This window comes from Canis lupus, chromosome 6 (assembly GCF_003254725.2).
Source record: "Canis lupus dingo isolate Sandy chromosome 6, ASM325472v2, whole genome shotgun sequence".
NCBI classification, from domain to species: domain Eukaryota; kingdom Metazoa; phylum Chordata; class Mammalia; order Carnivora; family Canidae; genus Canis; species Canis lupus.
In genome coordinates this window covers 15,891,171-15,919,030 of record NC_064248.1, presented here as the reverse complement: position 1 = coordinate 15,919,030, position 27,860 = coordinate 15,891,171, and the positions used below count along the sequence as shown (strand labels likewise).

The 27,860-nt window shown below is 47.7% G+C and overlaps 1 protein-coding gene and 2 long non-coding RNA genes across 31 annotated transcripts in view; 2 read left to right on the top strand and 1 right to left on the bottom strand.

Moving 5' to 3' along the window:
• The window catches only part of LOC112640166 (uncharacterized), a 34,760-nt gene extending 14,035 nt beyond the window's left edge, over positions 1-20,725 (bottom strand). For 2 of the 13 annotated variants that reach the window (XR_007411187.1, XR_007411189.1), the window contains exons 1-4: positions 20,533-20,720; positions 8,263-8,317; positions 6,518-6,603; positions 4,850-5,111 (exon numbers count right to left, since the gene is read on the bottom strand). This is a non-coding gene — a long non-coding RNA (uncharacterized LOC112640166). Of the gene's footprint in view, positions 1-4,849; positions 5,112-6,517; positions 6,604-8,262; positions 8,318-8,922; positions 14,617-14,900; positions 15,030-17,075; positions 17,153-19,757; positions 19,829-20,479 lie in introns of those variants that run through there. The other 11 variants (XR_007411193.1, XR_007411190.1, XR_007411192.1 and 8 more) reach the window with 11 other exon arrangements.
• On the top strand, positions 16-8,936 carry LOC112640169 (uncharacterized). Its single transcript, XR_004817000.2, has 3 exons — positions 16-325; positions 814-6,051; positions 7,245-8,936. It is a non-coding gene; the product is annotated as an uncharacterized LOC112640169 (long non-coding RNA).
• A 408-nt stretch (positions 20,726-21,133) lies between the features above and the next one.
• SUN1 (Sad1 and UNC84 domain containing 1) overlaps positions 21,134-27,860 on the top strand; it is a 51,883-nt gene continuing 45,156 nt past the window's right edge. For 10 of the 17 annotated variants that reach the window (XM_035718351.2, XM_025415981.3, XM_025415991.3 and 7 more), the window contains exon 1: positions 21,135-21,285. The gene's annotated coding sequence lies outside the window, so the exon portion shown is untranslated. Of the gene's footprint in view, positions 21,286-22,629; positions 22,654-24,100; positions 24,258-27,860 lie in introns of those variants that run through there. The other 7 variants (XM_049111213.1, XM_025415987.3, XM_025415989.3 and 4 more) reach the window with 5 other exon arrangements.

Genomic DNA, 27,860 nt, shown 5'->3' with positions numbered 1-27,860 from the left:
GGGGGCGGGGGCGGGGGCGGGGGCGGGGGCGGGGGCGCGGCGTGGAGGGCAGCGCGGGAGGGCAGTCAGCGGGCCCTCTCCCTCCAGAGGTGCAGCCTGCGCTGCTGCCGCCGCCTCCTGCCCCGCCGTCCTCCTCGCGGACGGAACGACCGGGGCGAGGTCAGCGCGTCCGTGGCCCGAGCGTCGGCCTCACTGAGAGCAAGAGCCGGGGCCACCAGGGTCCGAGCCCTCCTCCCCGCACTCACTCCCCTGCCCTCCCGCCCCAGGAGGAGCCCCGGGACGGAGAGGGGCCTCGGCCGACGGACTGCAGCCCCTGCAGCTGGCGGTGAGCCTGCGCCGCCCTGGGGAGCGGGGGTGCTCCGAGTCCCCGCCCTGCCCCTCCGGGGATGCTCCGAGTCCCCGCCCTGCCCCTCCCGGGGATGCTCCGAAGCCCCGCCCTGCCCCTCCGGGGGATGCTCCGAAGCCCCGCCCTGCCCCTCCGGGGGATGCTCCGAAGCCCCGCCCTGCCTCTCCGGGGACGGGGAGGGGCTCCTAGGTCCCGCCCTTCACCTCTCGGGGATGCTCTGAGTCCCCGCCCTGCTTCCCCGAGGATGCTCCGAAGCCCCGCCCTGCTCCGGAGGGGGGCGGGGCTCCTAGGCCTCCCCCTGCTCCAGCGCGGGGCGGGGCTCCTAGGTCCCACCCTGCTTCTCCCGGGGATGCTCCCAAGCCCTGCCCTGCCCCGGCGGGGGGTGGGGTGCTCCTAGGCCTCACCCTGCTCCTGGGCGGGGCGGGGGGGGCGTGCTCTTAGGCCCCGCCCTGCACCTCTGTTTGCAGCCACGAGCTCCAGACGCTATCCCTGGGGAGCACCCAGGTTCCCTGCAGACCTGAGGGGTATGGTCCACAAAGAGCCACCCACCTGTTAGCCACATCCTTCCGGGTGGGAAGCACACTTCTCTGGGACTAGGGGTAGGAGGAGGAGGTTGGGAGTGCCCTTCCTTCCTCTTTCACCACACCCTCCTGCTGCTCCAAATCAACCAGCACTTACTAAATGGGCGTCTTAAACAAGTGGCCGATTCCAGGGCCAGGACAGGGAAAAGGCAATGAGCTTGGCTCCTCCTGTGTCGCTAGGAAGGAAGGAGGTGCTCACAAAATGAAGTTGGGTTGTACAGGGACTCCGCCAACCTGAAGGAGCTCCTAGGGACTAAAGCTGGAAGAATATGAGCAGCGAAGTAAATAATATGGAATTGTAACTCAGAGAGTAACATAAATACCCAAGAGTCCATAGTGATAAAGAGTAAACAAGTGAGAGGCAGAAGACAGCTCCCTCCTACAGAAATACCACAGTTAATAACTGTAGTAGGAATGAGAGAAATGTAAAAACCACCTTAGGCAAACACCAGCATAATTGTTGGGAGCAAGATCTATTTGATGCAGAGATTAGAGGGCAAAAGTTTTGAGACAGATTATTGTATTGCTTCAAATCTCTCCCCCAAGATATTTATTAACAGGGACAAATAGTAACTTCGTAGTAGAGAAACTTGACCAACACACTTCAACCAGGGAATCAAAGTATAAGACAAAACGACAGTGTATATCCCTGATGTGATAATGCATCGAGAAAGACAACAGCACTCCTGTGGTTTTCTTGCCAAAAATGCATAACCTCAATCAAATAATGGAAAAACTTCAGAGAAATCCCAGTGAGGACATGGTGCAACGTACCTGAGTACTCTTCAAGAGGGCCAAGCTCCTGAAAGATGAATCCTGAGGAGCTGTCCCAGATCGGAGGTGTCGATAAGAATGACAACTAAATGCAACGTGGGGTTCCAGATTGGCTTGGACTAGGAAAAGTGCGGTAGTGGAAAAACAAGTAATCTGAATAAAGTCTGTAGTTTAGTTAACAATATTTGTGTTTTCCCAAAACTTCTAATCCCCAGTGAGATGGTATTTGGAGATGAGACCTTCAGGAAGTGCTTAGGTCATGAAAATGGAGCCCTCATGAATGGGCTCAGTCCCCTTGTAAAAGAGCTGAGAGAAGACAGCTGTCTATGAACCAACAAGGGGCTTTTGCCAGGCACCAGACCTGCGAATGCCTTGGTTTTGGACTTCAGCCTCCAGAACTGTGAAACATAAATTGTTTTTTAAGCACCCAGCCTGTGTTGTTTTGTTGTAGCAGCCTGAGCAGACTAAGTCAGCCCTGTACCAGAATGAATTACCTGGATTTGATATGGGTACCATAGATATATAAGACATTAACCTTAGGAGAAACTGGGCAAAGAACATTTGGGAACTCTGTGCTTTTGGGCGGAGGGGCAGTGAAATACAGGTGGACTAGGGTAAATTCATCCCTCTTCTGGACCAAGTGAGCAAAGGATATTCAACATTGGGCTGCCCTTGTGTTCCAGAAAGGGACAAACTGATGAGAAACACAGGCAGATGTGCTTTTATGAGCACACCGCTGCCCAGTGTGTCTCTACTGGCTTGGCAGGTACAGATGTCCCAAGTAGGAACAAACTTGGCAAATTGGGGAATGGCAAGGAGGCCAGACGGACAGGAGGTATAAGCCTGCATAGATAGCAAGCATCAGATGTTGGGGCCACAACGGGTGAGGTTAGAGAAGATATTTTCACTCGTTCACATCTCCTTCCATCTCCATTTAGTACAATTTTATTATCTTACTGGGTTTTTCTCAGTTACCTGTATAGTGTTATATAGTGTTTTGCCCTTAAACCTTTGTAGATTGTCCAGCGGCGTGGGACAGCATCTGTCCTGACACAGAAGATAGGGATCCTATCTTTCCTCTACCTCCCCTGCTTCCACCTACTACCCAAGTCAGATCACGTAGACTTTACTTGTACATGATCAAAGTTGCTTGACAACAGATTGAAAATACTTTTTTCATGCTTCATTCCTATATTGAGTCCCAAAGCTAGAAATCCATCAGCAGTTTTTATGGCTGGATGCATTTTATCTGGCATTTCCTTCTCGCTATGCTCTGTGGCCTTAAAATGTTGATACTACATGAATTGCCCAAGATAATGCCACAGTTTGGTTTGCTTCGTATTTGGACCACAACTTGTGTTTACAGTTTTTCATTTTGTTTATTGAGTTTCTAAGTGCCTTTATTTTTCCCCATTGATCAAAGACTGTGTACCTTCACCATATCCTCACATTGACACAGCCTCTCATTCTAAATCTTGCCCCAGATGCCCACCTCTTCCCCTGGAGCTGTATGTTCCAGAGCCCTCCAGCCTCTTTGTTGTTCAGGCCTGCTGCCCAGCTGTCACTGTGGACATCACCCCACAGGCCTCCAGACTGGCCCTGTACTCACCTGGTCCCATGCTTTCCCCGTTCTTGGTGTTCTTTGTTCTCTGAAGTGTTACAATCATGACCTCAGAAAGGTAATGTCTTTGCATTACCAAAAACGCCTTTGATTTGCCCTCACAGCCAGATGTAGACTTCTAGAATTTGCCCCCAGAATTGTGATGTCAGTGTCTTGCTGTTACAGTTTGATAATCCTTTGTAGGAGTCATGAGTTTTACTTCTGGATGCTTCCTTCTTTTCCCTAATATTCTGAAATTTCACAAGAACAAGTGTAGATGGGATCTTTCCTTCATTCACTCTACTCAGTGCAAGAGGGGTCCATTCTCTTAATTTCCTCTGTTCTCTGGTCCTAGAACTTCTGTGCTTGATGTTGAATTGATCCCCACTACCATCATTTCTCATTTATTATATTCTTCCTCCTTTTCTTTTTGGGTCATTTTTTCTATGTCCTGAGCTAGATATTTGGCTTTATTTTCTAAGCTTTCTATCGACCTTTTTATCTCTTCTATTTTTAGAAGTCTCTTTTCCTTTAAGTAAACTTTATTGATATTTGATTTACATAAAATGAAATGGTCCCATTTTAAGCATGTATTTTGATGAATTTTTGTGCAGTTTTGTAATTAATCACCGCATTCAAAATATAGTTGTCTTGGGCCCCTTCCGAGTCACACCCCAACCCACAGCCAGGCTTTGGGCAACCACTGATCTGATTTGCAGGTTGGAGTTGTGTTTTCTAGACCTTCATGGTCAGCATGTTTTTGAGATCCACGTTCTTGCATCTAGCAGCACTTCATTGATTATCTTACTCCCAAGTAGCATTGCATTGTGTGCATATAATCCAATAATTAAACTGTTCATCAGTTGAGTGATGTTTGCATTTTTCTGGTTCAGTTTTGGATGATGATTCTAAAAACATGCAAGTGTACAATACAAGTCTTTGTGTGGGCATGTTTTCCTGTTGCTTGGGCAAATACCTTAGAGTGGAGTAGCTAGACTTCATGGGAAGTATACATTTAACTTTATACTAAACTGCTGGTGTGTTTTCCAAAGTAGTTGTGGCCCCTGACATTCCCATGAGAAATGCATGAGTTCCATTTGCTCTGAATTTTTACTATCTCTTGGTGTGGTCAGAATGTTCCTGCTTATTCCAGGTTGCTCAGTTTCCTTGAGAGATCTCCCTCCTAAATATAAAAATTGACAGGAGCTTCATATCCAAGGGTTCATCAGATTCTGGGCTTTTTTGTATGAGGTACAGGAAGGGAGAAGCCATTAGACTCCTTACCAGATGCCAGATGAGGAAGGAATTACTTGGAAAGACCAGAGCCATTCAAAAAACTTCCCAAGCACTTTGGGAGAAGAGATTCATGGCTTTTTCGAGCAGTTGCTCTGTGGCAGGCATATAGAAGGAGCAGTCATTCTGGCCCGGAACTTCAGGCAGTACCCTTGGTCTCAGCCCCACCTCCAAACTTGGTCTGAAACTCTGAAACCACAGGAGACGCAAGCCCCACCTCTGCCCAGCCCCAGCCCCAGCCCCAGCCCCCAGCACCTCTTCTGGGATGCAGCTTCCTTCACCAACATCTCCACCTGCTTGCCCCCTTCTCCAAAATGTCGGAGTCTCCGCTAGTCCCTGCCAGTCATCTCAATGAGGTGCAGGAGAGAGGGAAGGAAATTGCCTGTGCTTCGTCTTCCTCTTGCACTGAGGTCTGGTTTCCGTCTGTAGCCTGGCAGGAATCCACAGGTGAGGCTCAGTAGAGAAGGCCAGTCATGAAACACCATGTATAGCATCCACTTTGATAAAAATATATAACCTGTACATAGAAAGGTAACAGAATAGACCTTTAAATGTTTACAAAAGTTACCTCTTAGGTGATGGTATTAAAGTAGTCTGTACCTTTCTTTAACTTTTAAAAAACTGTCACAGGCTTTCTAAAACCTTTAGTTATGTGGACAGTTTGCACACTGGCTGAAGCCACAGGCTGTGGGGTCACCTGGATCTGGATTTTCAAGTGTTAGACCTGCCACTTACTAGCGGTGAGCCCTCAGTGTCCACATCAGTGCTCTCATTTGCCATTGGGTTGTTCCGAATGTTCAGTGAGGTCGTGTGTACAGAGCCCCACAGAGTGCCAGGCCCACAACAGGCAGCCTCCATCAGTGTTGGCTATTAACATACTATTATTAGTTTTAAGATAAAAAAGAGTAAACAATTTACATCATCTAGCTCTAAGCTAATAGTTTTCCTGGGCACTTTCCCAGCATGAGTTAACTGCAAAGGTGCTGCCAGATATCCAACTAGCTTCTGTGGATAAAGCAGTTGATTGTAGGGGTGCCTGGGTGGCTCAGTCGGTTCAGCATCCAACTCTTGGTTTTGGCTCAGGTTGTGATCGCAGGGTCATGGGATTGAGCCCCGTGTCAGGCTCTGCCCTCAGCATGGAGTCTGCTTTGGATTTTCTCTCTCCCTCTCCCTCTGCCCCTCCTCACTCTCCCACATGTCTGTACTCTTTCTCTCTCCAAATAAACAAATCTTTTTTTTAAAGCAGTTAATTGTAGGCATCACTTGGATTCTGGAAAATATCTGCTAAAGGTAAGATAATAATTTTGGTTTGGGAAGAGTTGGCATTGGACATTTTACTATGACATCACTTGACTTCCTGAGCCAGCTGTTTATTGTGACCATTCCGGAATGACCCATCAACTCTCCATGCTGGGATACTCAAGGCTTTCCCTAAGGCAGCTCATATGATCACCAAGGTTGTAGATGCTCACGAGTAAGAATGTAACACTTGTGTTAACAGCCAGACACTCAGCGGCCTGTCTCACCAGCCCCAAGTCCTGCAGACTTCGATGAAATGCAGGTTTTCTCTGTATATCACACTGCTTGTCTGTGTGTGCCATGAAAGGCCAGTGAGCTACTGAATGCTGACCTAAACTGTCTTGGCAGGTTTCCCTGCAAGGAGAGAGCAGCTGTGGTAGGACCCCCTCAGCACCATCAGGACTAGACTGAGAAACAGGCCTGGCTCTTATTGGGGCAAAGCTGACCGAGAACATTTTCTTAGGTTTTTAAAAAATGTCTTTTTCTGGCATATTTTTTCAAAGGGTTGGATGTCAATGAATCTAATAGATCCAGAGTCCATTTGTTGTGCAGAATCCATCCACCTGATATGGGTTAAGCACTGTGCTAGGCAACAGGGAGCCAGGGATGGCAGGATAGACCCACCTCTGCCTCCTAGAACCCAGAGTCAGGTACACCGTGCCCAGCAGAAGTATAATGCAACATGTATGGCATTGAAATTTTTCTAATGGCTGCAATAGGGGGAAAAGAAAAAGACATGAGTGAAATTCATTTGGATAATATACGTACTGCACACAGACTCAGTGTATGTGTATGTATATATATATATATATACACTAATAAACATCAAACAGAATGAGATATTTTACATTACTGAGTCTTCCAAATCTGATATGTTTACATACATAGCTCGTCTCTATGATGACCACTAGGACTTTCAACCATCCTGCTTTACTCAGGACCACCTGAGTTCTGGCTCTGAAAGTTGTACATCCCAAGAAAGACATCTAGAGGATGCAAAAAGTGCTGTTTTTCCTTAAAAGAGTGTGGAAGTTTGGGGAGAAAGTACAAAACTCCTGAGGCAGCCTCCCATATAGAAGCTAACATACACAGTATTTAGTGCCCCATGAGTGCAGCATAAATGCCCTCCATAGTTACTGCCACTGCTTTTCCCCAACTGTTGGTGTTGGCAAATTTGTGGTTTGCATAATGACCACCTGAGTTGGGTTGCTCTGAGAGATCCGAATTACGAATGCAGTGAACACATAGGGAGTGTGAACATCAGCAGCCTGCTTGTAACTCTGGCTGTGGATTCACTGTCGTGTTTGTATTGAGTTAATTTTTCACGAGCTGAATGTTGTTGCTGTCTAAGGGTTCTGATCATGAAGATACGAACAAGGACAAGATGAATACGGGTGTGACCCAGACACTGCTGACAAGGGAGGCTTACAGGCTGTCACTTTAATGACACGTGAAGTACACATACAACTGGATTAGGAGGCTACAAGCAAAACAGAGTGTCATGCACAATATGCAGAAGAGACTTGGGGACACAGATGATGGAGGAGGGATGAGGCACATACTGCAGAGTGAACTCAGGTCCCCGGCAGGATAGGAAGTTCTTCAAAACAAGTGACAACTTTTTTCTCCCTAAAAGCCACCATTACCCAGTCCCCAGTACTGGCCACGGAATAAGTTCAGGCACTCCACTTCACTGAACACACGTCGTCTGCTCATTGCTCTACACAGCAAAGTGAAGTGACACTTACTCACTCATAGAATGGAATTAAAATTTTGAGGAGGGATGTGTGTAAAAGGAAGAAATCATGATGAGATATGTTTACTACCCAACAACATAGAACAGGCTCTGTCACATCTGACGAACCGGGATGTTTTTTTACAGCCGGTCCAGTGATGCACCCAAGCCCAGTAGCAAAACAGTGTTTTCCCAGCTCTTACTTTGATTTGAAACAAAGAGTTTCAAATTGTCTTCTTGATTTCAATGACAATTTTGATTAAATTGCAGAAACATTGAATCAAAAGACTGTTGATACCTTGTCCAAATACAAACTAGACTCTGCTTATCCATTTGTGTATTTGCTGACAGTGCAAGTGTACATTCTGGCAAACTCCATTCACCTGATTATCTTATTACCAAAGAAAATGACAAGATTGGGATCCCTGGGTGGCGCAGCGGTTTGGCGCCTGCCTTTGGCCCAGGGCGCGATCCTGGAGACCCGGGATCGAATCCCACATCAGGCTCCCGGTGCATGGAGCCTGCTTCTCCCTCTGCCTATGTCTCTGCCTCTCTCTCTCTGTCTCTCTGTGACTATCATAAATAAATAAAAATTAAAAAAAAAAAAAAAAGAAAATGACAAGATCCTACTTACTAAGTGTCCTCCACACCTCGTATACAACACTGCTGGTAAGGTGAGGTCTGCTTACCTGGAAAGAAAAGTTTGGGTCACCTTTAGTTACCTCAAAATATGTGGAAACAAGATTTTTAGCTTGATAGAAATGGAGGGAGAAAGCCTTCCTACAAGATACCTATCATTGTTGCCAGTCATAGGAAAGATGTTAAAATGTTTGCCTGCCATAAAATCTTATTTTTCAAAGCATGAGACAAGAGGAATGTCCTTCTCTAATTTGGAAATACGTAAGGATGAGAACAAAGAAGGGGATTACAGGAAAATGGAAATTTATATACTGTTTTTCCAAAACTGCCTCCTGAGTGTCTGGTGCCCTATGTGGATTGTTGACGAGAACTCACATGAGCAAAAAACAAACTCACTTTATGACAACAGGACTGCTTCAGAACTCAAAAATGTCACCAGAAAAGGGTAACTAAATTTGACATGACTTTCTCATCCCTTTAGTAAAACTATAACTTGTTTGAAATCCAGCTTTGATTTCAAGTTTCAAAGACCTCTGTGCTTTAAGACCATTCACCTGAGAGAGAGAAATTTAACATATGGTGACTTCCAATATGCTTTGGAGTGTTTAAAATGGACATTTTAGGCATGGGGAACCAAAATGATAAATTTACATACACAAAGGAACTGATAAACGTCTGGTCTACCAAAGCAGGCCTATGCATACAGGCGGGTGGACGTTCTTTGAATGCTGGAAACAAATTCCCGCAAGTGCTCATAGGGTGTCATCACATTGGACTGACACCAGGAATCTGAGTTTCAGTGGCTTGATAGAAACAGCTGCAAGTAAGCGTGAGCCGTGCACTTGACTATATCCCGTTTCCCGCTGCATAAGTGAAGAGAAGGATGTCCTAAATTTCAGAGAAGCGGTGCTGGAAAAGGAAACAGGAAGAGTGGAAGAAGCTGCTCAGAGTGTCCTGAGACACAAGGAAGCAGTTCACGACCTGCTTTATTAGTCTTCTCGTATCAAGGTACAGATAAACACAACAGCTTGGATGAATCTCCAGGGAATATGAGGAGTCTAAAAAGCCAACCTCAAAAGCTTATGTCTTGTGCAATTCCATTTATGTAACATTTCTTTTAAGTAAATTACACCCAGCGTGGGGCTTGAACAACTCATGACCTCGAGACCAAGAGTCAGAGCGTTCCACCCACTGAGCCAGGCAGGTGCCCCAATTTATGTAAAATTTTTGAGATGACAAAATTGTAGAAAAGCAGGGCAGATTTGTGGTTTCCAGGGGTTAAGGACAAGGGGGAAATGTGACCAGGGGCTGAATGGTTATGGGAGAGCCACAGAGGAGACCCCTGTGAAGCTAAAGCCACCCAAAGAACCTCACAGGTGTGAAAATGCACAGAACTATGCGTCATGCACACACCCAGGAGTGGGAGGGAAATTGGGCAGATCTGAATAAGATGGGTGGGTGGTATCCATGTCAGTCTCCTGGTTGTGATATTACACTGTGAGTCTATAGTTACAGTTAAAAGTTTCAGTTAAACAGGTAGTTTCACATTTATGTGTCTTCAGAATATAACATAGTCTCCAAAATGTATATATTTAATAAAAGATTTTTTAACATAAAAAAAACATTGTATTAGAAGACAGACACACTATACAATTTTTAAAATGATTTCTTCTATTCATTACTACTAATTGCACTAACTGGCCCTATGGTTGTTTTGTTTAAATAATAGCATTTATGTAACAGAAAAAGTAAATAATACAAAATAATGCATGGTTTTGAAGAAACACTTATTTTCATTTTTTTTATGTTAAGTGATAGCACACGTGTGGACAATTCTTTTATATGATAGTGCTTTGTTTTGGGGCAAAGTCTGATATGTCTTTGTCCCAGGAAGGCATTCTAAAACCTCAATCCCTTCAGCCCATTCTAGGTGCTTGGGTCTAGTGGTGGGAACTTGGGGGTTGTCTCTGCAAGAAGGGGATGCACTACACTTCTGTCTAAGTTGAAAGACCATCATCTCTGGGGAGAATTCAGGGGGTGGAATAGGTACTCATCTGGCAATTCACTGAACTTAGCAGCCAGGCTCAGAGGGAGCAGGGGCTGCAGGATTGGAAGGAACCCACTTGAGAACACAGTCTAGAGAAACAGGCACCTGGGGGTTTGTGAGGAAATCCTCCACCAAGACCCCAAAAGTCCCCAGACCCATTGTCCTCAAATTAAAGTGATCTATGGCCCCTCTCCAATGGAAAATCATCTTCACAGACCCCCACCTCCACCCAGGATGTTTAAACGATTTTAATTGTAACCTTTCTTAAATACATACAAATGTAAAACTAAATATAAAGTCCTTGTGCTTTGGGCACTCATGCAGCTATGAATCCAGTTGTATCTACAAACTAAATACTATCAAAGATGGTGCATTAATTGGGCTCCCGTGGGGAATCCTGCCAAGGCTGAGCCCACCCCTGTGTTGTACTCAGTGAGGTGGATGAGGGCTGGCTCTCCCCACACCTCCCCTGCTGGAACTCCTGAGTGGCTCTAGTGCACTGGTTATGGGCCATTTTTGTGCAAATGAATCATTTTCATTGCTTTCTCTTCTGTCATTGGCTGACAGCAATTACCTGAAGGCCCTTTAATGCTATTGCGTGCTTCCTGAAACACCACATCTGCTCACACAGGAGCCACTCAGCTAGTGCCCTCAGAACCCTCCAAGATATCCTTGAAGTTAAATAGAGAACTTTTCTAAAAATTTCAAATAAACAACCTAACATTATATTTAAGAGAGCTAGAAAAAGAAAAAACCAAAGCCAACAAAAGGAAAAAAGTGATTAGAGCAGAAATAAATGATAGAGAAACTAAAAAAGTAATAGAACAGATCAGTGAAACCAGAAGCTTGTTCTTTGAAAACATCAACAAAATTGATAAACCTCAAGCCAGACTCATAAAGAGAGGGAGAGAGAGAGAGAGAGAGAGAGAGGAGAGAGAGAACTCAAAATCACAAATATAAGAGGAGAAATAACCCCACTGCACAAATACGAACAATTGTAAGAGAATGTTAAGAGAAAGTACATGCCAACAAAGTGGACAACCTGAAACAAATAAGTTCCTAGAAACACACAAACTGGGATCCCTGGGTGGCACAGCGGTTTGGCGCCTGTCTTTGGCCCAGGGCGCGATCCTGGAGACCCAGGATCGAATCCCATGTCGGGCTCCCAGTGCATGGAGCCTGCTTCTCCCTCTGCCTGTGTCTCTGCCTCTCTCTCTCTCTCTCTGTGACTATCATAAATAATAAATTAAAAAAAGAAACACACAAACCACCAAAACTGAAACAGGAAGAAATAGAAAATTTGAACAGACTGATAGCCAGCAAAGAAATTGAATCAGTAATCAAAAATCTCCTGATAAGAAGCCCAGGGCCAGATGTCTCCCCAGGAGAGTTCTACTAGACATTTAAAGAAGAGTTAATACCTATTCTTCCCCAACTGTTCCAAAAAATAGAAATGAAAGGAAAACTGCCAAATTCATTTTATGAGGCCAGCATTACCCTGATACCAAAACCAGAGAAAGACTTCACACAAAAGAGAACTATAGGCCAATATTCCTGATGAACATGGATGCAAAAATCTACAACAAAATAGCAAACCAAATCCAGCAATACATTCAAAGAATCATTCACCATGGTCAAGTAGGACTTCTTCCTGGGCTGCAACAGTGGTTCAATATTTGCAAATTAATCAACATGATACATCACATCAATAAAAGAAAGGATAAGGACCATATGATCCTCTCAACAGATGCAGAAAAAACATCTGACAAAGTACAACATCCATTCATGGTAAAAACCCTCAACAAAGTAGGGTTAGAGGGAACAAAACAGCAACATAATAAAGGCCATCTATGAAAACCCCGCCCCTAACATACTCAGTGGGGAAAAACTGAGAGCTTTTCCTCTAAGATCAGGAGCAAGACAAGGATTCCAACTCTCACCACTTTTATTCAACATGGTACTAGAAGTCCTGGCCACTGCAATCAGACAAGAAAAAGAAATAAAAGGCATTCAAATTGTAAGGAAGAAGTAAAGCTTTCACTATTTGCAGGTGACATGATATTCTATGTAGAAAACCTGAAAGACCACCAAAAAACTACTACAACTGATACATGAATTCAGTAAAGTCACAGAATACAAAATTGATGTACAGAAACATGTTGCATTTCTATACACTAAAAATGAAACAGCAAAAAGAGAAATGAAGAAAGCAGTCCCATTTATAGTTGTGCCCAAAATAGTAAAATACCTAGGAATAAACCTAACCAAATAGATGAAAGACCTGTACTCTGAAAACTATAAAACACATGAAAAAAAAAATTGAAGAGGACACAAAGAAATGGGAAGAAAATGGAAGAAAAAATATTGTTAAAATGTCCGTACTACCCAAAGCAGTCCACACATTTAATTCAACTCCTATCGAAATACCACCATCATTTTCACAGAGCTAGAACAATTGTAAGATTTGTATGGAATCACAAAAGACCCCGAATAGCCAAAGCAATATTGACAAAGAAAGGCAAAGCTGGAGGTATCATAATTCTAGATGTCAAGTTATATTATAAAGCATGGTATGGCACAAAAAAATAGACATATAGATCAAAAGAACAGAATAGAGAACCCAGAAACGGGTTCACACACACACACACACACACACACACACACACACACACACCCTGGAATATTACCCAACTATAGAAAAGGGTGAGATCTTGCCATTTGCAATGACATGAATGGAACTAGAGGGTGTTATATGAAGTGAAACAAGTCAGAGAAAGACAAATACCATATGATCTCACTCGGATGTGGAATTTAAGAAGCAAAGGAAAGAAAAAAGAGATAAACAAAAAAGCAGACTTATTTATTTCAGAGGGCGAGCACACAAGTGGTGGGAGGGGCAGAGGGAGAAGGAGAAACAGACTCTCGCTCATTGGGGAACCCCACACAGGACTCAATCCCAGGATGCTAAGATGATGGCCTGAGCCACCCAGGCACCCCAGTAAACAGACTCTTCACTCTAGAGAACACACTGATGGTTCCAAGAGGAGAGGTGGGTAGAGGATGGGGAAAACAGGTGATGAGGATTAATAGTGCACCTGTTATGATGAGCACCGGGTGTTGTATGGAAGTGATAAATCACTCTATCGTACGCCTGATACTAATATTACATTGCATGGTTACTAACTGGAATTTGAATTTAAAAACTTAGTTTAAAAAAAAAGAACTTTGTGGGCAGCCAGGTGGCTCAGCGGTTTAGTGCCTCCTTCGGCCCAGGGTGTGATCCTGGAGACCCAGGATTGAGTCCCGCGTCAGGCTCCTTGCATGGAGCCTGCTTCTCCCTCTGCCTGTGTCTCTGCCTTTATCACTGTCTCTCATGAATAAATAAATAAATAAATTTTTTTAAAAAAAGATCTTTGCTAATTGCTTGGTATCAAATGTCCCTACCCTCAGAGAGCCAGGAGCATTGGGAGGCCCTGCAGCCTGAGCAGCTCTCACAACTCAATTTTCTACAGGAGGTCATTTTCCCTGCTCACAACATTTCTAGGGAAAAGAAGCCACAAAAATGTCCCTTGCCCTTGCCTTCGGCCTCACTGGCAGGAATTTATTTAAGGAAATAGTTGGGCCAGGGGGCAAAGGTGGGTGTTCAGGGGGCTCATTCACGATGGGACATCTCCAGCCGTAAGGAAATACAGTGAGAATTCATCCAGATGCTGAGAGAGGCGCTAATGGATGAAAATGTATGGTACAATTTCATTTTTGTTTTAAAAAAGAAGTACGTCAGATAATACTCTAAAATATGAACAGTGGTTCTTTTTTTATGGTTTGCTGCAATGATGTTTTTATTACAAGATTTTATTTATTCATGAGAGACACAGAGACATAGGCAAAGGGAGAGAGAGAAGCAGGCTCCCCTCATGGAGCCCGATGTGGGACTGGATCCCTGAACTCCAGGATCACGCCCTGAGCCAAAGTCTGAGCTCAACCGCTGAGCCATCCAGGCGTCCCTGCAATGATGTCTTATTAAAGTGGCATTGGGTCTCCCCCTCCCCATACTGGCTTGTTTGTTTTCATTTTTCTACAGCACAGCCTGCCTGTGAAGTGGAAAAATAATAAAAATTGAGAAAGGGCTGCTATACACAGGGGGTGGCCTCCACCCACTCCGATCGAGGGCAGCCTGGCTTCCCTCCTGTCTGGCTCCCAGTTCCGGGTGCCCAGGCTGCCCTGTCTCCTCTGTGGGGTTGAAGTCCGCAAGCAGGTGGTTCCACAGGAAGAACCTGGCTGCTCTCCAGATGGCCCACAGAACTGCAGTGAAATACACACAACATGATTCCGTGGGTGGTTCCGTGGTACCTGGTGCAGCCGCTGCCACTGTCCATGTCCAGAGCTCTGCATTCTTGCACAACAAACTCTGTCCCCATGGATCATCTGCCCCCCAGCCCTGGTCCCACCACCGACTCTCTTTCTCTGTGAGTCTGATGACCCCAGGCCCTCACAGGAGTGGGCGACATGATGCTGTGTGCTCTCCTGGGTCTGAGCATCATGCCCTTAAGATTCATCCCTGTGCTGGCGGGTGTCCACCTCCTTACTTTTGTCGCCCTGTGTCCATCCAACGTCCCTCAGTATACACATGGGTTGCTGTGAACGTCAGGGTGAAAGTGTTCCTTTGAGGTCCTCCTTTCAGCACAGTGCTCCAGGTCAAATACCCTGCGGTGGAACTGCCCATCACACGGGAATCCTATGTTTGATTTTTTGAGGAGCCGCCAGGCTGTTTCACAGCAATAGCACCATTCTACACTTTCGTAAAATGGTTAATTTTATGTTGTGTGGAGTTCACCTCACTCAAAAGAAAACAAAATTAGAAGGGGTGGGGTCTGCTCAAGACCAGGGTGCGGACTTGAGCTTTCCCCCAGGTGACCTGAGAGCCATGGGCGGTGTGAATGAGGTCACAGGATGGAGAAGGGGCTGACGGCTGGGGGTGAGCACAGGGAGACCAGCCAGGAGGCTCCTGTAGCCCCCCGAGCAAAGACTGGCAGTGGCTCATGGCCACGGGGAGGGGATGTGGTCAGATTCTGTGTCTTGGCATCGTCTTATGACGTGTTGATAAGAATGAGAGTTGGATAGGCATACAACATGCAAGGATGAGCTCCAAACTCTCCACATCTTGGGGTCAGAGGGATGAGGAAGGACCAGCACACAAGTTGAGGAGGAGCCAGGGAGCCAGAAGGCGTGAGCATGACAGAGGTGCGGCCACTAATCACTGGCTTCCATGAACCAGAGATGCAAGTTGATCGTGTGTGCATCCCTATACGGATCTTTGACTTCCAGAATTTGGGAAAGCAGGCCAGAGCAAGAATGGCCATAGCCATCTGTCTTGCCCTTGGAGGGATGCCTCCCTGGCTATGTCGTGCGTGTGCCATCACACCAGGGCCTGGGAGCCACTGCTGCCAGCCACAGGGCCAGTCACACAAAATCACATTTCTGTTGTGGGTTCCCCCCTCTCTCACCCCCCAGCCCCAGGAGGAACCATAGGTAGGACAGGAACCAGGACAAGGAGACATGAGATGGTTTCCCCAGAGGCACGGCTCCTGGTAACTTTCCTCACCTACTTCTCTGCCAGCCCAGCCTTCTGATCTCATGTTGGCTCCGTAATCTAGATGCACACAGCTGGGGCTTGGGTTTCTGACCCCGTCTTTCTTACTCCTCTCTCAGGAGTCAGGATCTGTTTACACCCAAAGGACAGAACCTGGTGCTAGATGGGAGGTACAAGCCCAGGGACAAGAAAGGACTGTTCCCTCTGGGCATTTGCAAGACAGACATCTGCTGCCTCCATCTGCTTCCCTGGTCTCAAGACCACGAGTAGGCCACAGCACGTGGCCATGCCCCCTACTTCCACTCCAGCCAGGCTGCTGTGGCAGCTTCTGCCTCAGTTTCCCTGGTTGTGAAAGCATACTGGCCAGCAGTGGGAAGATGGGGAACTTCAGGGACAGGCAGTTTGGCAGTATGGCTATACTGGGCATATGGCCCAGTAGCCCACCAGGCTGTCTGCTTCCCAGGCCCTCCTGCCTGCCTCTCCTTGTCCCTCCCTGCATGTGCCCCTTGTGCTCCTTGGACAGAGGCCTTACAGGCTGTGCTGGCCCTCTAGCAAGAGAGGACCAGCACTCCCAGGGGCAAGGTCTTAGTGCTGGGATGTCCATCTTTTCAAGTGACAAACCCAGGCAGTCGTCTCTAGCTGCAGAGCTCAGGGAGCTTGGCCCCCACATGAGCCAAACTCCCCAAAGCCCTTGTCTTCGCGCACGTGACACATGACAATTGTGAGTGGGTCCACAGAGTGCTGGGGTTTCGGAGGTTAGTAACCCACCAGCCTGTAAGCCCACCATGTGGGTCCTGAGCCTCCTGCCTGTCCCCTCCAGTGGGCTTTAGCCTCAGACTGTCCCTGCCCCAGAGCTGACCCTCCATTCCCTGGCGTAGTCATAGGCAGCACTTACCACAGTCATCACTGTATAACAGTGGACGTCACTTACTGATTGCTTCCAAAGGGCCAGGTGCTGCAAACAAATTACCTCCATTCTCCCTAAGGCCCTGCAGCCAGACAGGATCAACCACGTTTGTAGGGGAGACCACTGGGGCCCAGGGAGGCTAAGGATTTTGGTTAATGGCACACAGCTCCGGCCGGATGACTCAGGGTGGTTGCGAGGCCAGAGCTGCTGGCCCCTCAACCCACGCTCCTCCCACTTAACCCCGGGGAGAAAATAACAACTTACAATCCTCCATCCTTAACACCTGTCATTCTTTTATTCCACATCCATTTGTTATGGCGTTGTGAAGTGGAATCTCTTGGCTGTTTAAGAGACGGGAAGTTATGTTGAAAAACTATTTTTAGTTTCAAAATGTGGGAAAGTAGCAGAGAAAGTTTGAATATGTTGCTTCTCTGCCTTGACTGAAATCTGGTGTGTTTCTCTTTGATAACTCTTTGGAATTTATGCAGTTGTAAATAAATTATATTGTATTCATTCATATGACATAAACATCTTGAACTTTATCCTCTATCTCTATGACACATGTAGATATCTACATGATATACAAATGTACTGTTTGTAATCATAATCTATATTTAGTAACATTTCAATAAATGCTATATTATAAAATAATAATTCTCTATAGAACATAGCCACATTAAATCAAGCATTTATTATAAGGATAATTTGGTTCTACCTAAGATTGGTAACATGTTGCCTCTGCGCTGAGAGGCTCTACTTCTGGGTGGAAGACATGTCTGCAGTGTATTGTTCACAATAGCGAGATGCAGGAAGGGCTGGGCACCCATGACTACAAGAATGTTTCGGTCAGATTCACTCTTTGTATTGTGGAGTATGATCTATCTGGCATAGGGAATGGAATACAGCCCTCGATATTAGGGGGCTCCACCTCAAAGCCTAACATGGGGGAGCACGCAGAGCAGAGCAGAGCAGCAGCAGGGCTGGGCATCCTTATGGGTACCTGCTTGTGCGTGGGAGGTAAAGCTGCTGCAAATCTGTCAGGGCCATCTGTCTGACACAGTCATCCGGAAACACCCTCACAGACACACCCAGAATAATCTCTGAACAAATATCTGGGCTCCCTGTGATCAATCCAGTGGACACCTACAATTAACCAGCCATGCCATCTACCCAGTTTGCCTGGACAGTCCAGCTTGTTGCTCGGGACCCTGCCAGCCAGGATGCCTGGCTTTGCATGACCAGTGGGGTGTCCTCACTGCCCTGCTCAGGGACCCAGCCAGCCCCCGTTTGCCTACTCCACAGAGTGTCAGCGTGGGCACCTTGGAAGGAAGGCCCTGCTCAAGTTCCCTTCCCCTGGGCCTGGGGGTGGGTTTGCGAGGTCATGGAGCACGAACATCCTCCGTGGTGCCCTCCGTTTGCCCACCAGCACCTAGCGTTAATTACTCTCTGTTGCTGACTAGCAGAGGTGCAGAAGTATAGGAAGTTACTTCTATCTGCATTTCTCTGATCACAAAGGAGCTCAAGCATCTCTTTCTCTTTTATATTAAAAAAAAATTTAAGATTAAAAAAAATTTTAAGTCATCCCTACCCCCAATGTGGGGCTTGAAATCACAACCCCGAGATCAAGAGTTGCAGGCTCCACTGACTAAGCCTGCCAGGCCACCCATCAAGCATCTCATATTCTTGTCATGCATTTAGCTTTCTTCCCAGGTAATTGCCTATTCACACCCTTTGTGTTCCCGACTCTCATTGATCTCCAGGAGCTCCTCGCAAGCAGTAGCTCCTTGTCTGGTTTAAATATGGCAAATGTCTTCTGGCCTGTCACCAGCTGCTGGCTTGTCATGGTGTGTTTTATGAAATAGACACCTTTCATTATTTGACAGAGAGGGAGAGAGAGAGACACCATGAGCAGGAGGGGCAGAAGGAGAGAATCCCAAGCAGACTTTAGACACTGTAGTGTTCCTTTTCATTTAGCTTTCTAGTCATCTAGCAGCTAGTTTTATTTCTTCAAAAACTTCAAAGAGAACATGACAAAATATTGCTAGTTAATTTGGAATAGTGCAATCAAGATGCATGTTGCAGAACTTTTTGGTAGTTTAACATTTAGAAACTTCTAACATTTCTAAAACTTTTGAGTTCATTGTGCAAAATACAGTAACATCAAATAAGAAAAGAAGAATCTACGATGCCCCTGTGTGTATAAAATCAGTGGTATCATATTTCTGTGAACACATGAAATCCCACAGCACATAGGTTTTCAGTTAACGGTTGTTTGTTTTCTGAATACATTCATGCCCCAGTCTTTACATTTATGTGATGCTGTAGGAGGCAGGCTCTTTCTTTTTCGTTCTTTCTTTCTTTCTTTTTTTTTTTGAGGTTTCACTTATTTGAGAGAAAGAAGTGGGAGGAGGAGCAGAGGGGGAGGGAGAGAAATAGACTCCCCAGTGAGTGGAGCCCCATGTGCTGGATCCCAGGACCTATGAGATCATGGCCTGAGCCAAAACCAGGAGTTGGACGCTCGACCAACTTGAGTCGAGTCGGTCTTTTTGAGAAGAACTAGCTTTGTTATTGGACATGCCTCTTCCTCCCATAATTTTTTTTTTCCTCCCATAATTTAAGTCCACGACATCACGTTCAGGTCGAGTTCCCTTACTGTGACCTCACACTGACTAGCTGTCACTTGAAGACTTCTTTCCTTTTCTTTCCACCTGGAACCCAGTGTCCACACATACTTCACTTCCTGGAACAGTGAATGAAAGCCTCTAAATCTCTAACTCCCCCTCAGGAGAGAGTGCACCTCTGGCATGCACCTGGAATGTTGCTGGTCCCCTCCCTTCGGATCTCAATGGTCACCACCACAGCGGCCTTCCCTGACCGCCACATTTAAATTTACTGGTCTCCCACATCCTAGCCCTGTCTCTGCTGCTTTTCCTCCATGCTGCTTACCACATTCCCAGAACACAGTCCATAAAGCTTGCACAGAAACACATGGTGTAATTACTGCATAGCTCTGCCTTCTGGAATATGGGAGAGGGAATATGATTTTCAGTGGTGCATCTCAGCATCCAATAGGCATCCAATAAACAGGCATTCAATCAGTGCAACCCCGGTAAGGACAATAGAGCATGCACCCAAGATGCTGCCCAGGAGCTGGTGTGCTGGGTTTGAAATAAAGGAATCACAGATGGGCCAGGTGAGTGGGAACGGCTGGGTGGAGTAGCTGGTGCACAGCCAGAGGGAAGGGGGAGGCGGAGGGTGGCGGTGGGGGGCAGGCAAGCAGGGCAAGTAGCAGTGGAAGAGCCCCATCGCCAGAGAGAGATCTCTCCCCTCTAGGGCCTCCTCCAAGGAGGCTGTTAGCACAGCTGTGGTAACAGATGGACTCATTCAGACCAGGTCACTGGTACAGACCAGTTCCAGCCAGTTCAGTCCAGTTGGTGTCAGTACCAACCAGCTGAGTCCAGATGAAGCCAACGTAAGCTCATGGAAGCCAGTGAGGGTGGGGGTGGGTCCCAGGAAGGACTCCAAGTGTGGAACCTGTCCCCTAGCTCAGGTGCTCATCTGAGTCAGCACCGGCGGGCGGGTGGTCCCTGGCTTCGGCCTCTTTCCTTATCAATGCTACTCCCTAGGTGGCAGAGGCGAGACACAGGGGGACTGCCGGGTTTCCTCACCTCTGGGTCTGCGGGGGAACAGTATCATCCCTGCTCTCAACGGCCCGTCTCACCTGTTAAATCCTTTGCAGGTGAGCGTAATACGTCCCTCTCCGTTTTTGTTGTTTTTGCCTGGGATAGTTTTGTCCTCCTCCCCATCCCCCTACGTAGGGAGCAAAACGGTCACCTGCGCGGCGCCCTGTGCCGGCCGCTACTGCGCACGCGCGGGGCGGTGAGGAACGCGCAGCCCCCCCGCCCCCGCCCCCCGCCGGCAAGACCGCCGTCTTCTCCCACCGTCTTCCCCGCCGCCGCGGTCCCGCTCCCGGCCCGCCCCTGTGCAAGGGCGCCCGAGCGCTGAGCTCGCTCCCGTCGCCTCCGCCCCGCCCCACAGCGCGCAGGTGCAGGAGCAGCAGCTGCCGCGGGCCGTCCCGCGCGCCGCAGGCCCGAAGCAGCGCCGTGACCGAGGCCCCGCCCCCAGCGGCCACTCCCGCCGCTCCCGCCGCTCCCGCCGCGGCCGCCGCAACGCACGCCCCCGACGCCGCCCGGCCCGGCGCACCGCCTCGCAGGCCCGCCCACCTCCCTGCTCGGGACTCGGCCTCAGCGCGCGATTGGCCGGGCTCCTAGCTAGGCCGCCTCCTCATTGGCCGAGGGGCTTCAGGTGGCGCGCTCAGGGTTGGTGGAAGTCGGCGTTGCTCCCGCCCCGCCCCCAGGCGCGGCCGCTGGTTGGCTGGTCCGCAAGGTCCCCTCTGGGATCGGGTTGGGGCGGCGCGGACCAGGCCTGGGGCTGCAGCGGCCGCGCCGTCGGTGGACCCTGTGGCACGAGGCAGGTGAGCTTCGGAGTGGGGCTGGAGGGACCCGACTAGGGCCGGGGCGTCCCTCACGGCGGGCGGGAGCTGCGGGCCGGGGGGGGGCGGGCACGGGCCGAGCCTCGGAACCCGCCTGGGCCGCCAACGGCCGCCCCCTCCTCGGCCCTGTGCGTCCGCGCACCTGCCAGAGTCTGCAGCGGGCTTGTCCCGGGGCGTCCTCTCCGCCCGACCGCAGCGCCGGGGACGCGTGCTTGCCCCGGGGTCTCCGTCGTCACCGCCCGCGCCCACCCGGGAGCCCCCGCCCCCGCCCTCCCGACACCCGGGAGCCCCCGCCGCCCCAACACCCGGGAGCCCCTGCCCCTGCCCTCCCGACACCCGGGAGCCCCCGCCACCTCCCAACACCCGGGAGCCCTCGCCCCTGCCCTCCCGACACCCGGGAGCCCCCGCCACCTCCCAACACCCGGGAGCCCTCGCCCCTGCCCTCCCGACACCCGGGAGCCCCCGCCGCCCCAACACCCGGGAGCCCCTGCCCCTGCCCTCCCGACACCCGGGAGCCCCCGCCACCTCCCAACACCCGGGAGCCCTCGCCCCTGCCCTCCCGACACCCGGGAGCCCCCGCCACCTCCCAACACCCGGGAGCCCTCGCCCCTGCCCTCCCGACACCCGGGAGCCCCCGCCGCCCCAACACCCGGGAGCCCCTGCCCCTGCCCTCCCGACACCCGGGAGCCCCCGCCACCTCCCAACACCCGGGAGCCCCCGCCGCCCCAACACCCGGGAGCCCCCGCCGCCCCAACACCCGAGAGCCCCTGCCACCTCCCAACACCCGAGAGCCCTCGCCCCCGCCGCCCCAACACCCGGGAGCCCCCGCCCCTGCCCTCCCAACACCCGAGAGCCCCCGCCACCTCCCAACACCCGGGAGCCCCCGCCCCCGCCGCCCCAACACCCGGGAGCCCCCGCCCCTGCCCTCCCAACACCCGGGAGCCCTCGCCCCTGCCCTCCCAACACCCGAGAGCCCCCGCCGCCCCAACACCCGGGAGCCCCCGCCCCCGCCGCCTCAACACCCGGGAGCCCCCGCCTCCCCCCTCGTGGGCCCCGCGGGCGGGGTGTTCGTGGGGCCCTTCTCCAAGGCCCGCAGGTGTGAGCCTGAGGCCCGCTTAGGGCTCCAGGATAGAGTGTCCGGGGAGGGGTGGGGCCTCCCCCTCACCTTGGGCACTCTGGTGTGCCCCGCCAGCTGCCAGCTGCCCAGGGAGGGCTGCTCTGCGTCTAACCCTCTGTGCACAGACTGTTTTTACTCCCCGGGGTCTGCAGCTCAAAAACTCCTGTTTGCGTTTATCTCCATCCATTTCGTGGGACATTGCATAGTTCTTCTAAGTCTGGAAACTCATGATGGTTAGTTCTGGGGGAATTTCTCACAGTTTTCTTTGACAATTTTCTTCTCTTGTTTAACTTCTCTCGTTTCTGTATTTTGGAAATACTATTGTTTGGGCACTGAACTTTTTGGACTCCATTTTTACTTTTTTAAAAATAAAATCTTTTGGGACACCTGGGTGGCTCAGTGGTTGTTGAGTGTCTGCCTTTGGCTCAGGTCATGATCCTGGGGTCCTGGGATCAAGTCCTCATTGAGTTCCCCACAGGAAGCCTGCTTCTCCCTCTGCCTGTCTCTGCCTCTCTCTGTGTCTCTCATGAATAAATAAAATCTTTAAAAATAATAAAATCTTTATCTCTCCCATTTTCCATTTTTTGCCTTTTTGTTTCACTTTGTAGGAGATTTCCTCAATCTCCTTTATTTAGCATTTTTATTTTGGCCATCATATTTTAAATTGCCCATAGCTTTTTTGGTGATTCTTTTTTTCCTCTAAAATTTAGCAGTATGTTTATTTCATAAAAGCGGTAGTGTCTCCTCTTCTATCATGACCTGACTTTTGATTGTTTTGGTTGGTCTTTCCTGAAATATTGGGTGATCTGTCTGCGAGTGGGACCCTGCAGTCCTTTGGATGTTCTGTGCACCTGCTCTGGCCCTATCACTGTTGGCTGATACCAGTGGGGCTTCCTCGAGGAACCCTCAGCCTCATTATCTTAAGGTCCTTTTATTGGGCTTTTCATATTATCAGCAAAGGACTTTCTACTCTCCTGCCTTTTTTTTTTTTTTTTTTAAGATTTTATTTATTTATTCATGAGAGAGACAGAGGCAGAGACACAGGCAGAGGGAGAAGCAGGCTCCGTGCAGGGAGCCTGATGTGGGACTCAATCCCAGGACTCCAGGATTAGGCCCTGGGCTGAAGGCGGCGTTAAACCACTGAGCCACCCGGGCTGCCCTCCTGCCTTGTTTTTGAAATTGGATAGAAGAGTGTGGCTGTGACCCTCAAAAATTACTAAGGTGCTCACTCATCTCCCTCTTCGGGAGGACATCCTGGAACATAGTATTCCTTATCCTCTGCTGCAGAGACCCCCTTGGTTTCATCCTTTAGGCTTTTTTGCAGGGAAGGTGGGAAGGCGTTAATGTATGGTAACTAACTATTTTGTTACATAGCAAAATTTGCCACTTTGATGTGTACAGTTCAGGGGCATTAGGTGTGCTGTGTAGCCATCACCACTGCCTTGTTCCAGAACTGTTTACCCCCTTAGTGGAAGCCCCGTACCCATTAGCAGGCACTTCCCCAATGCCCACTGCTCCCAACCTCTAGCATCCACTAATCTTTCTTTTTGTGATTTTACTTATTCTGAATTTTTTTTTTATAGACGCAGATTCATACAGTATGTGGCCTATCATGTCTGACTTCTTCCACTTAGGGTGATTTTTTTTTTTTTTAAGATTTATTTATTTGTTTATTCATAGACACACAGAGAGAGGCAGAGACACAGGCAGAGGGAGAGGGAGAGAGAGAAGCAGGCTCCATGCAGGGAGCCCGACGTGGGACCCGATCCTGGGTCTCCAGGATCACACTGCAGGCTGCAGGCGGGGCCAAACTGCTGCGCCACCGGGGCTGCCCAGGGTGATTTTTTTTAAGGCTTATCCATGTTGTAACATATCAGAACTTTATTCCTTTTTTGGCTGAATAACATTGTGTGTGGCATGAATATGCCACAATTTTTTCATCCATCTCTTAGTGGACATTTGTTTCTACTTTTTGCTTTTTATGAATAATGCTGCTATGAATATTTGAGTACAAGTTTTTGATTACTTGTTTTCAGTTTTTCTTTTTTTTTTTTTTTTTTTTTTTTATTTATTTATTTATGATAGTCACACAACAGAAAGAGAGAGAGAGAGAGAGGCAGAGACACAGGCAGAGGGAGAAGCAGGCTCCATGCACCGGGAGCCCGATGTGGGATTCGATCCCGGGTCTCCAGGATCGCGCCCTGGGCCAAAGGCAGGCGCCAAACCGCTGCGCCACCCAGGGATCCCTGTTTTCAGTTTTTCAGATGTGAATCTAGGAGTGGGGATTGCTGGATCATATAGTAGCTCTATTTAATATATAGAGGAACTGTCAAACTATTTTCCACTGTGGCTGCACCAACTGTGTGCAGGGGTTCCAGTTTCTCCATATTCTCTCCCCCGTTTGTTATATGCTTTGCTTTGTTTTGTTTATTATGGTCTTCCTAGTGGATAGGAAGTGGTATCTCATTTTGTTTGCATTTATTGAATGACTAATGAGCATCTTTTCATGTACTTTTTGGCTATTTGTGTATCTTTGGAGAAATACCTACTCAGGTTGTCTATTTTTTAATTGAGTTGTTTGTCTTTTTGTTGAGTTGTAAGAGTTCTTTACATGTTCTAGGCATTAGACTCTTATCGGATACATGATTTGCATATATTTTCTTCCATTCTTTGGTTGTCTCTTTACTCTCTTGATAGTATTTTTTTTTAAGATTTTATTTATTTATTCATGAGAGAGACAGAAGGGGGGGAGGCACAGACACAGGCAGAGGGAGAAGCAGGCTCCGTGGAGGAAGCCTCACGTGGGACTTGATCCTGGGTCTCCAGGCTCATACCCTGGGCTGAAGGCGGCGCTTTGCTGAGCCACCTGGGCTGCCTTCTTGATAGTATTTTTTGATGCACAAAAGTTTTACATTTGATGTTCAGTTTATCCATTTTTTCTTTTGTTGTTTATTCTTTTGGTGTCATATCTAAGAAACCATTGCCAAATCCAAGAACATGAAGATTTACCCCCTATGTTTATTTCTAAGAGTCTTAAAGCTTAAGCTCTTAAGTTTAAGATCTTTCATCGATTTTGTGTAAATTTTTGCATGTGGCGTGAGGTAGAGGTTCAACTTCATTCTTTTGCATGTGGACATCCATTTATTTCATCATCATTCTTTCCCTATTGGTGATCTTGGCATCCTTGTAGAAAAATCAGTTGACCATAAATGTATGGATTTATTTCTGGATTCTCAGTTCTTTTCTGTTAGTCTCTATTTCTATCCTTATGCCAGGAACAATGCTGTTTTGTAGTACATTTTGAAATCACGAAGTGTGAGTCTTCCAACTTTGTTACTCATTTTCAAGATTGTTTTTGGCTATTTGGGATCCATTGCAGTTCCATATGAATTTAAAGATTAACTTTACCATATTTACAAAAAAAGGCCATGGGGGCTATGATAGAAGTTGAGCTGAATCTGTCGATCTCTTAGGACTGTTTTGCTGTGTTTCACAATATTAAGTCTTCTGGTCTGTGAACAAGGAATATCTTTGCAGATATTTTTCATTAATTTCTTTCAGCAATATTTTGTGATGTTTTGTGTACCAGTCTGACACTTTCTTGGTTAAATTTGTTCTTAAGTTTGTTGTTCTTTTGGATGCTGTTGTAAGAGAAATTGTTTCCTTAATGTCATTTCCAGATTGTTCATTGCTAGTTTATAAAAATACAACTGATTTTTGTTTGTTGATCTTGTATCGTTCATCTTTGCAGAGTTTGTTAGCTTTTACGTTTTTTTATGTGAATTTTTTAGGATTTCCTATATATGAGATCATGTCATCTGTGACTAGAGATGCTTTACTTCTTCCTTTCCAACATGATGGCTTTTGTTTCTTACCCTTGCCTGACTGCTGCTGGAACTCAGTTCCATGTCCAGTGGGAGTGGAGAAAGTAGACATCTGTGTTTCCTTTTTGATCCAAGGAGGAAGCTGTCGGTCTCTTACCGCAGAGCGTGATGTTCACTGTGGGTATCAGAATGCCCGCTATCAGGTCAGAGAGATTCCCTTCGACTCTTGGTTTATTGAACATTTTTATCATGAAATACTGTTGGATTTTGACAAGTGCTTTCCTGCACTGATTGGGGTGATCATCTGGTTTTGCCTAACTGCTTTTAAAGAGACTTTCAGCGTTTGATTTCTGCTGTATATGGGCTCCAGTCTACATACTCCCTTCCAAATGGACATGGGTGCCACTAACTATAATCATTTGGCGGGGGGTGGGGGGGAGTCCATGGACTATTTCTTAGGTGGATTATTTCTCAATGTCACTCACTGCAAGCTTGTGATTCAGCTTTTTCTGGCTTAGCTATGTTTTCATTCATCATTTGTATTTTAGCTTCCATGTTTGCTGCTGTTGTCTTTTCTTCCTTCTGTTATGCTCTGTGGTTATGTGCCTTTAGGAAACAATCTCTTTAGGAGGGGTGCCGGAAGAGAGTGGGAGCTACCACCTTTGCTCGGTGTGCCATTTCTAACTGGAAATTCCTGGGTGACCTATTTTCAGAGAATACTAGCATTTCATGGAGTGTCTGCTCATAGCTGTTGTTTCCTGGTTCTGAATTTATGATCATCAGATGGTCTCTAGATTCTGAAAATAGAGCCAATTTGAATTTGTTTACAGTGCAAATGCCAGGCAGCATTTTTGGTGGAAGTGACACAGGATGGAACCGCCTTTCAGCATGGCAACTCTTAAATATTGCAAGGTGAGGCAAGAGTCACGGTGCTTGTGAGGCCCACCATGAGGACCATGAGGGTGGTCCTGAGCACATGGTGAAGGGGAACACCCAAGACAGTGATGGTATCCAAACAGGAGTGATGTGGGAGCTGAGATGCTGCTGCACATAGTTCAGTGGGGGTAGCTGTGCTCTGTTTTTTCTTCCTGCCTTCCATCCCCAAATTTGGAACTCATTGCCAGTTTGGATTGTTCACCCCTCTTGATTTCAAGAGGAGACTGGACCTACTGATATGCATTTGAAACAGTTTACTTGCATTGCATTGAACCAAAGTTAAGGAGGATTGGCAGATGGGAATACAGAACATGGCATTGCTGCTTATGATGTGCTGTTTGTCATAATTGTGTATTATGATTGGTTCTACTTTGTTAATTAACTCATGTAATTCATTAGGGGTCTGCAGTTTGAGTCACATCTGTAATTAACCATGCTTGTTATCTGCGTGCTTTGTTGTTCATTTAGTCACATAGGGGCACTCAGTGAATGGTTTTCAGTTGCAAATTTTAGTTTAGGATCTAAGAGCTATGTGATTCGTACTGGATGTTTGTGTGGAATAGAACCCAGGTCCTCTGGGTAAGTAGGGGGAAGCACTCAGGTGTAGATGAGCAGCTCCCCCTGGGAACATGTGTAGCCTGAAAACAGCTGTGCTTTTTGCTGGGCTGCTTTGTTTTTCA